The sequence below is a fragment of the Oncorhynchus gorbuscha genome, unplaced genomic scaffold, assembly GCF_021184085.1.
Source record: "Oncorhynchus gorbuscha isolate QuinsamMale2020 ecotype Even-year unplaced genomic scaffold, OgorEven_v1.0 Un_scaffold_5687, whole genome shotgun sequence".
Taxonomy (NCBI): domain Eukaryota; kingdom Metazoa; phylum Chordata; class Actinopteri; order Salmoniformes; family Salmonidae; genus Oncorhynchus; species Oncorhynchus gorbuscha.
Genome location: NW_025749436.1, coordinates 1 through 9,409, shown reverse-complemented (window position 1 = coordinate 9,409; position 9,409 = coordinate 1). Strand labels below are relative to the sequence as shown.

Genomic DNA, 9,409 nt, shown 5'->3' with positions numbered 1-9,409 from the left:
AGAGGAGGAAAACCTACAGGAGAGAATCTTATTTCCATTGTACTGACTCAGGAGAGAATCTTATTTCCATTGTACTGACTCAGGAGAGAATCTTATTTCCATTGTACTGACTCAGGAGAGAATCTTATTTCCATTGTACTGACTCAGGAGAGAATCTTATTTCCATTGTACTGACTCAGGAGAGAATCTTAATTCCATTGTACTGACTCACTTCCATTGTACTGACTCAGGAGATAATCTTATTTCCATTGTACTGACTCAGGAGAGAATCTTAATTCCATTGTGCTGACTCACTTCCATTGTACTGACTCAGGAGAGAATCTTAATTCCATTGTACTGACTCAGGAGAGAATCTTAATTCCATTGTACTCACTTCCATTGACTCAGGAGAATGAATTCCATTGTACTGACTTCCATTGTACTGACTCAGGAGAGAATGTTAATCCCATTGTACTGACTCAGGAGATAATGTTAATTCCATTGTACTGACTCAGGAGAGAATGTTAATGCCATTGTACTGACTCAGGAGAGAATGTTAATCCCATTGTACTGACTCAGGAGATAATGTTAATTCCATTGTACTGACTCAGGAGAGAATGTTAATTCCATTGTACTGACTCAGGATAGAATGTTAATTCCATTGTACTGACTCAGGAGAGAATGTTAATTCCATTGTACTGACTCAGGAGATAATGTTAATTCCATTGTACTGACTCAGGAGATAATGTTAATTCCATTGTACTGACTCAGGAGATAATGTTAATTCCATTGTACTGACTCAGGAGAGAATCTTAATTCCATTGTACTGACTCAGGAGAGAATCTTATTTCCATTGTACTGACTCAGGAGAGAATCTTAATTCCATTGTACTGACTCAGGAGAGAATCTTATTTCCATTGTACTGACTCAGGAGAGAATCTTATTTCCATTGTACTGACTCAGGAGATAATGTTAATTCCATTGTACTGACTCACTTCCATTGTACTGACTCAGGAGAGAATCTTAATTCCATTGTACTGACTCAGGAGAGAATCTTAATTCCATTGTGCTGACTCACTTCCATTGTACTGACTCAGGAGAGAATGTTAATTCCATTGTGCTGACTCAGGAGAGAATGTTAATTCCATTGTACTGACTCACTTCCATTGTACTGACTCAGGAGAGAATGTTAATTCCATTGTACTGACTCAGGAGAGAATGTTAATTCCATTGTACTGACTCAGGAGAGAATGTTAATCCCATTGTACTGACTCAGGAGATAATGTTAATTCCATTGTACTGACTCAGGAGAGAATGTTAATTCCATTGTACTGACTCAGGAGAGAATGTTAATTCCATTGTACTGACTCAGGATAGAATGTTAATTCCATTGTACTGACTCAGGAGAGAATGTTAATTCCATTGTACTGACTCAGGAGATAATGTTAATTCCATTGTACTGACTCAGGAGATAATGTTAATTCCATTGTACTGACTCAGGAGATAATGTTAATTCCATTATACCGACTCAGGAGATAATGTTAATTCCATTGTACTGACTCAGGAGAGAATGTTAATTCCATTGTACTGACTCAGGAGAGAATGTTAATTCCATTGTACTGACTCAGGAGAGAATCTTAATTCCATTGTACTGACTCACTTGTCTGTTCAGGGAAATGGGCTGATTTCTAAAGGACTGCAGCTCAGTCAGAACTCTGCCTTCCTACTCTCTCTTTAAATGGTTGACTTTGCTGCTGGTATGGAGTGGTGGAATTACGCAACACAGCCCCTCCCACCCCTCCCTTCCTCTCCTCTGATATTAATGACACAACTATCTCAGGCAGGAGGCAGTCTCCTGCGCTCACTCTCCTGCAGGCTGCTCTCTCACGCTGCTCTCGCTCTCTCTGACTGCGTAGCTGAGAAACACACTCACTCACTCACACACTCAGTCAAAACACACACCATGAGGCTGTACGTGCTGTGTGTTGTGGCCTCCACCACTCTTCTGCTGGCAGTCCCATGAGCTCCGCAGCAGAGCCAGGAGACAGAGCCCAGAGATGGGATAAGGTCCAGGATAAGGCTGCTACAGGAGGAGGTTTCCAGGGCTGCCCTGTGAGGATGAAGCCTTCTGGCCAGTGTGGAGAAAGAGGACGACTGCCCCTACCAGATCACCCTGCCTCCACTGACCATCCAGCTGCCCAAGCAGTTCAGGATGCTGGAGAAGACCATGAAGGAGCTGCAGAGCCTGAAGGAGACGAACCGCTGGGAGGAGGACTGTCAGGGAGGCCGGCAGCAGCCGACCAGAGCCTGCAGAGGGACAGCGGGGAGGAAGCAGGGGGTCCTGTACGGACCAGGGTTTCTGGAAATACAGTCTAGCACCAGTAAGGAGGAACGAGAGACGGGGAACCAACACAGGGCCTGATGGGGATGGCATTGGCACCGGTTCTGGTACTGGCAAACGCACCGTCTTCCTACCGGCGGTTCTGTGTTTGAGATGCAGGAAGATGAACAAGATGTCCAACAGCTCTGCGTAACGCACGGGGACAGATCACGGCTCTGCAGGGCCGTCTAGAGGAACTAAGCCTGATCAACATGAGGAACGTGAGGCCGTCGTGGACAGCAAGGTGGAGAACATCACTGGAGTGATCAACAAGCTCAGTAACAACTGTAACCACCAGTGTGCAGCCCTCTCCTCAGTGTACGTCTATTTATTCTTATTAACCAAATAGGTTCTTGATCATTTGACAGGAAAATTCTCAAGAACCTTTAAGTGATTTACAAAACGCTCTGTTATTACGAGACTATCATGTTTCTGTAAAGTGCAGAACTCCCCTCAGTGTAAGTGTTATTGAAAATAGCCCCCCTGTTCTCTTCTAGAAGCTCCTCTAGTCTCTTGTTATTGCTAACCTATTGTTCTCCTCTAAGCATCAGCCAGACAGACTTATTATAAAACCAGGCTTTCACGCACTGCATGCAGTACTGTACAGTATGCCAGCCCTCTGTACTGAGTGTGAGTATCTGCTGCATCAAAAGGACAGTTGCAGGTTTAACTCCATCACCCTTTATTTATGCATGGTCCTAAACTAACACTGCTACTGTACAAGGGAATTACATTATTTTATCTTTCAAAACTCATTGGGATATTCTGAGTGTGAGATACTCTGATATTTTGAGTGTGGGATACTCTAATATTTTGAGTGTGAGATACTCTGATATTTTGAGTGTGAGATACTCTGATATTTTGAGTGTGGGATACTCTGATATTTTGAGTGTGGGATACTCTGATATTTTGAGTGTGGGATACTCTGATATTTTGAGTGTGGGATACTCTGATATTTTGAGTGTGGGATACTCCTGATATTTTGAGTGTGGGATACTCTGATATTTTGAGTGTGGGATACTCTGATATTTTATTCTGAGTGTGGGATACTCTGATATTCTGAGTGAGATGAGATATGAGATATTCTGATATTTTGAGTATGAGATATTCTGATATTTTGAGTGTGGGATATTGTGATATTTTGATATTTTGAGTGTGAGATATTCTGATATTTTGAGTGTGGGATATTCTGATATTTTGAGTGTGTGTTACACAGTGTTAACGTGGGGTCATGGTAAACAGCTACCTCCTTTATTACACTTGCCAACAAGATGATGCAATGTGTTGCATTCCGACAGTTGGTCATGGTGAGATCAGAACACTATGTAGAAGTACTTGTCTTAGGTTAATCTGTCATGTTTCGTATAAGAGCTCTGCAAATGACTCTGGATAGCTTGACAAGATAATATCAGAAGTGATTCATGTAAAGACTATGGAGAAACAGGCAATATAAAGTGTTTCCAGTAAGAGTGGGAGCATCCAGTATCAAAGTGCAGTAGTGCTTGTGTGTTCTGTTGTTGACACAGCCTTCTTTCTACTGGCCACGTTTCTATCTTGATATGGGAAACTCTCTGTCGGCTCAATGACAACAGAACGTCAGCAGTCAGACATCTCACAATCTCAGCTCTGTAACGGATCATTGAGCCCCAATTCACAGTTAAACTAAACAGTGTGCTTCCTATCTCTGATTGGATTTGAAGGTGTTCATGACATACATCGAGGGAGTCTACCTTCGGATCATTTAACTGAATCATGTTCTTGATTCATTTATAAACACTTTTTTAGCTTCATCTAATGTCCCAAGCCTTTTTCTGTAGGAATGAAAGGAACTGTTTGCCTGTAATGTGAGAATGCACAAGCTTTTCACTGGGACGATGTTACTTCCAGATGAGGGTTTTATGTCTCTGCATACTTCCTTGATAATACAGCTGCTCTTCTGTTGCTGTCAATCCCCTTTATCAGTCTGCATGGCTGTCTATCCATCTGTCTGACGGACTGTTATATTTGGGTCAGTCACAGCCTGGCGCCCATATTCTGAGAACCACTAATACTATCACATATGGGCAGACTTTGATAGGAGTACTGCCCACAGGGTGGAGATACAGAGACACACACACACTCACACACACGCACAAACAGCCTGCTCTTCCGTGCTCTGCTCTGTCCTCTTCTGTGCTCTGCTAACTCAACTCCTCTCTCATGCTTCCTAGGCTCCTATCCTGAGCAGTCGACTAGCGTCACTTTCCAAAACTTAGGTCTCTAAGCTCCAAAGTGTCCTGTCAGGATGCATTATCATCACACACACACAGAGTGGGGACTGGCAGGCTCTCCAGCCTTGGTTAATCATGTGACACGTTCCCACGTTTGACAAGGCTGTCCTCCTTATATGAAAACAGTGACGCCGTGGCTCAGCTCACTCAGTCAGCTCTGGGGCTGGAAGTCAGGAACATTCCATGCAATGCCTGCTGGGTTGTGAGAGTCTTGTGCTTTGAGGGAAACAGTGTTTCTTTACCTCGGACACTGAACGTTGCCTCTCTCTCTCCCTCCCCCTGCCCTGTCTCTCTCTGTCCTCTCCCTCCCCTCCCCTGCCCTGTCTCTCTCTCTCCTGTCTCTCTCTCTCTCCCTCCCCTGCCCTGTCTCTCTGTCTCTCTCCCTCCCTCCCCCTGCCCTGTCTCTCTCTCTGTCTCTCTCTCCCTCCCCTGCCCTGTCTCTCTCTCTGTCTCTCTCTGTCTCCTGTCTCTCTCTCTCCCTGTCTCTCTCTGTCTCTCTCCCTCTCCCTGCCCTCTCTCTGTCTCTCTCTCTCTCCCTCCCCCCTGCCCTGTCTCTCTGTCTCTCTCTCTCTCTCCTGCCCTCTCTCTCTGTCTCTCTCTCCCTCCCCGCCCTGTCTCTCTCTCTGTCTCTCTGTCTCTCTCTCCCTCTCCCCGCCCTCTCTCTCTGTCTCTCTCTCTCTCTCTCTCTCTCCCCCCACTGCCCTCTCTCTCTGTCTCTCTCTCTCCCTCCCCTGCCCTGTCTCTCTGTCTCTCTCCCTCCCCCTGCCCTCTCTCTGTCTCTCTCCCTCCCCCTGCCCTGTCTCTCTGTCTCTCTCTCCCTCCCCCCTGCCCTGTCTCTCTCTGTCTCTGTCCTGCATCTCTCTCTGTCTCTCTCTCTCCCTCTCCTCCCCCCTGCCCTGTCTCTCTCTCCCCTCCCCTGTCTCTGTCTCTCCCTCCCCTGCCCCCGTCTCTATCTCTCTCTCCCTCCCCCTGCCCTGTCTCTCTGTCTCTCTCTCTCCTCCCCTGCCCTCTCTCTCTGTCTCTCACAACAGTCATCATCGCTCCCAGGACTGCTCTGACTACAACATGTTAAAGGAGAGGAGGAACGCGTCTACCGGGTCACGCCAGACCCCAGGAACGGCACGTTCCAGGTCTACTGCGACATGGAGTCGTTCGTGGCTGGACCCTGGTGCAGCAGCGCTCAATGGCACCGTCAGCTTCAACCGCTCTGGGCTGAGTACAAGGTTAATAAACCCATTTGACAAAACTCTGTGACAGACCGTGGTCAGTAACATTCCATGTAATGGCCTGCTGCCCTGTGAGAATCAGGGAAAACATGAGGTTGTGTCCCAAATGTCACCCTATTCCCTATATAGTGCACTACCTTTGACCAGGCACTATGTAGGGAATAGGGTGCCATTTGGGACAGATTTGACTCCTCTGACACGGACCTTTACCTTTTTCTCTCTCTCTCCCCTTGCCCTCTCTCTCTCTGTCTCTTTCTCTCCCTGCCCTTGCCCTCTCTCTCTCTCTCTCCCTGCCCTTACCCTCTCTCTCTCTCCCTGCCCTTACCCTCTCTCTCTCTCTCTCTCTCTCTTTCTCTCTCTCTCTCTCTCTCTCTCTCTCTCTCTCTCTCTCTCTCTCTCTCTCTCTCTCTCTCTCTCTCTCTCTCTCTCTCTCTCTCTCTCTCTCTCTCCCTGCCCTTACCCTCTCTCTCTCCCTGCCCTTACCCTCTCTCTCTCTCTCTCTCTCTCTCTCTCTCTCTCTCTCTCTCTCTCTCTCTCTCTCCCTGCCCTTACCCTCTCTCTCTCTGTCTCTCTCTCTCTCCCTGCCCTTACCCTCTCTCTCTCTCTCTCTCTCTCTGTCTCTCTCTCTCCCTGCCCTTACCCTCTCTCTCTCTCTCTCTGTCTCTCTCTCTCTCTCCCTCTCTCTCTCTCTCCCTGCCCTTGCCCTCCCTCTCTCTCTCTCTGTCTCTCTCTCTCTCTCCCTGCCCTTGCCCTCCCTCCCTCTCTCTCTGTCTATCTCTCTCTAGAGGGGATTTGGTGACCCCCGGGGAGAGTTCTGGTTGGGCAACGACCGCATCCACCTTCTGACCAAGGCCAAGGACATGGTTCTGCGCATCGAACTGGAGGACTTCCAAGGGGTGCGGGAGTATGCCAAGTTCGACCAGTTCTACGTAGCCAACGAGTTCCTGAGATATCGCCTCTCCATCAGCGGGTACAGTGGCACGGCCGGCAACGCGCTGCACATGAACCAGCACTTCAACCACGACCAGAAGTTCTTCACCACGCCAGACAGGGACAACGACATGTACCCGTCAGGGAACTGCGGCGCGTACTACAGCTCTGGGTGGTGGTTTGACGCCTGCATGTCAGCCAATCTCAATGGGAAATACTACCACAAGAGATACAAGGGCGTGAGGAACGGCATCTTCTGGGGAACATGGCACAACATGTCTAGTGAAGCATACCCCACCAACTACAGGCAGGCCTTCAAGACGGTCAAAATGATGATACGGCCAAAGAACTACGCTCCGTAAAGGAAAGCGGCATGAGAACGGAAACGACCGGAAAGATCAGAAATACTTTTTTTCTTCGTGACTTTCTGCTCCTTTGACCTTTCTGCCTCCCACTGTCAAGTTTAACCACTCGGTTCAGAGACAGTCTGAGACACCTGGGTTCCCGGGAATAAAACAGCAATGAAATCTTCAAAAGGTTGGAAAAGTCTCCACCGAAGACAAACGTATGATATCACGGTCATAGGAAATGTCTGGCTTATCGGTCAAACAACATACTATGGACCATGTGCCACTGAACTAACAGCAACAACAAAATGGAGTCAGATATGTTTGCTTTCTGCAGAATAATTTCACATTGGTTGACTGCAGGCACCGCAGCTGTTTCCAGACATCTGTAATTCCATTTTCTGTATAATACTGCCACCTAGCTTTATGTCATCGCATTGCATCCTCATCTAGACAGGCTAAGCAGCATGGAAACTAAAGGTTGCAAGTTCAAGGAGGAAATGTACAGTATTTATTTTTGAAAGTATGCTTTTATATAACTAATATATGGACTGTATGTTCATGCAGTACACAGTGATTGCCTAAGATGAGTAGCCCAAAAAGTATTGTATTCGGAATAAAAAGCATTACATTGGAGTTGAGAAGTTGACCACAGAGAAGATTAAAACTAAAACATGGAGTATTTCGACTTGTATGAAAAGGTTTCAAGTGTATGTATATTTGAATAGAATAATTGATTATGTAGCTTGATGTATAGAACTGTATGTACACTAGACGTTTTTTGTTCACCTTCTATTGTCCTATTCAAAAAAGTATTTACTTTTTATATAAAAACATGAATACACTTTTTACAGATTTGCACTGAGTACTGAATGTTTTGTTATCCATATCCCACATGAAACACAGTAGGCAAATAGACCTGACCCAGCCTATATCTGTCAACCATCAGCAGGCAAATAGCCCTGACCCAGCCTATATCTGTCAACCATCAGCAGGCAAATAGCCCTGACCCAGCCTATATCTGCCAACCATCAGCAGGTAAATAGCCCTGACCCAGCCTATATCTGTCAACCATCAGCAGGCAAATAGCCCTGACCCAGCCTATATCTGTCAACCATCAGCAGGCCCTGACCCAGCCTATATCTGCCAACCATCAGCAGGTAAATAGCCCTGACCCAGCCTATATCTGTCAACCATCAGCAGGCAAATAGCCCTGACCCAGCCTATATCTGTCAACCATCAGCAGGCAAATAGCCCTGACCCAGCCTATATCTGTCAACCATCAGCAGGTAAATAGCCCTGACCCAGCCTATATCTGTCAACCATCAGCAGGCAAATAGCCCTGACCCAGCCTATATCTGTCAACCATCAGCAGGCAAATATCCCTGACCCAGCCTATATCTGCCAACCATCAGCAGGCAAATAGCCCTGACCCAGCCTATATCTGTGAACCATCAGCAGGCAAATAGCCCTGACCCAGCCTATATCTGTCAACCATCAGCAGGCAAATAGACCTGACCCAGTCTATACCTGCCAACCATCAGCAGGCAAATAGACCTGACCTAGCCTATATCTGTCAACCATCAGCAGGCAAATAGACCTGACCCAGCCTATATCTGCCAACCATCAGCAGGCAAATAGACCTGACCCAGCCTATATCTGTCAACCATCAGCAGGCAAATAGACCTGACCTAGCCTATATCTGTCAACCATCAGCAGGCAAATAGACCTGACCTAGCCTATATCTGCCAACCATCAGCAGACAAATAGCCCTGACCCAGCCTATATCTGCCAACCATCAGCAGGCAAATAGACCTGACCCGGCCTATATCTGCCAACCACCAGCAGGCAAATAGCCCTGACCCAGCCTATATCTGCCAACCATCAGCAGGCAAATAGACCTGACCCAGCCTATATCTGCCAACCATCAGCAGGCAAATAGACCTGACCCAGCCTATATCTGCCAACCATCAGCAGGCAAATAGACCTGACCCAGCCTATATCTGCCAACCATCAGCAGGCAAATAGACCTGACCCAGCCTATATCTGCCAACCATCAGCAGGCAAATAGACCTGACCCAGCCTATATCTGTCAACCATCAGCAGGCAAATAGACCTGACCCAGCCTATATCTGCCAACCATCAGCAGGCAAATAGACCTGACCCAGCCTATATCTGCCAACCATCAGCAGGCAAATAGACCTGACCCAGCCTATATCTGCCAACCATCAGCAGGCAAATAGACCTGACCCAGCCTATATGTTTTATTCATTTTCC

General features: G+C 47.0%; 1 pseudogene; it reads left to right on the top strand.

Moving 5' to 3' along the window:
* Positions 1 to 1,942: 1,942 nt before the first annotated feature.
* LOC124029162 lies at positions 1,943 to 7,990 on the top strand (annotated as a pseudogene).
* The last annotated feature ends 1,419 nt before the right edge of the window (positions 7,991 to 9,409 follow it).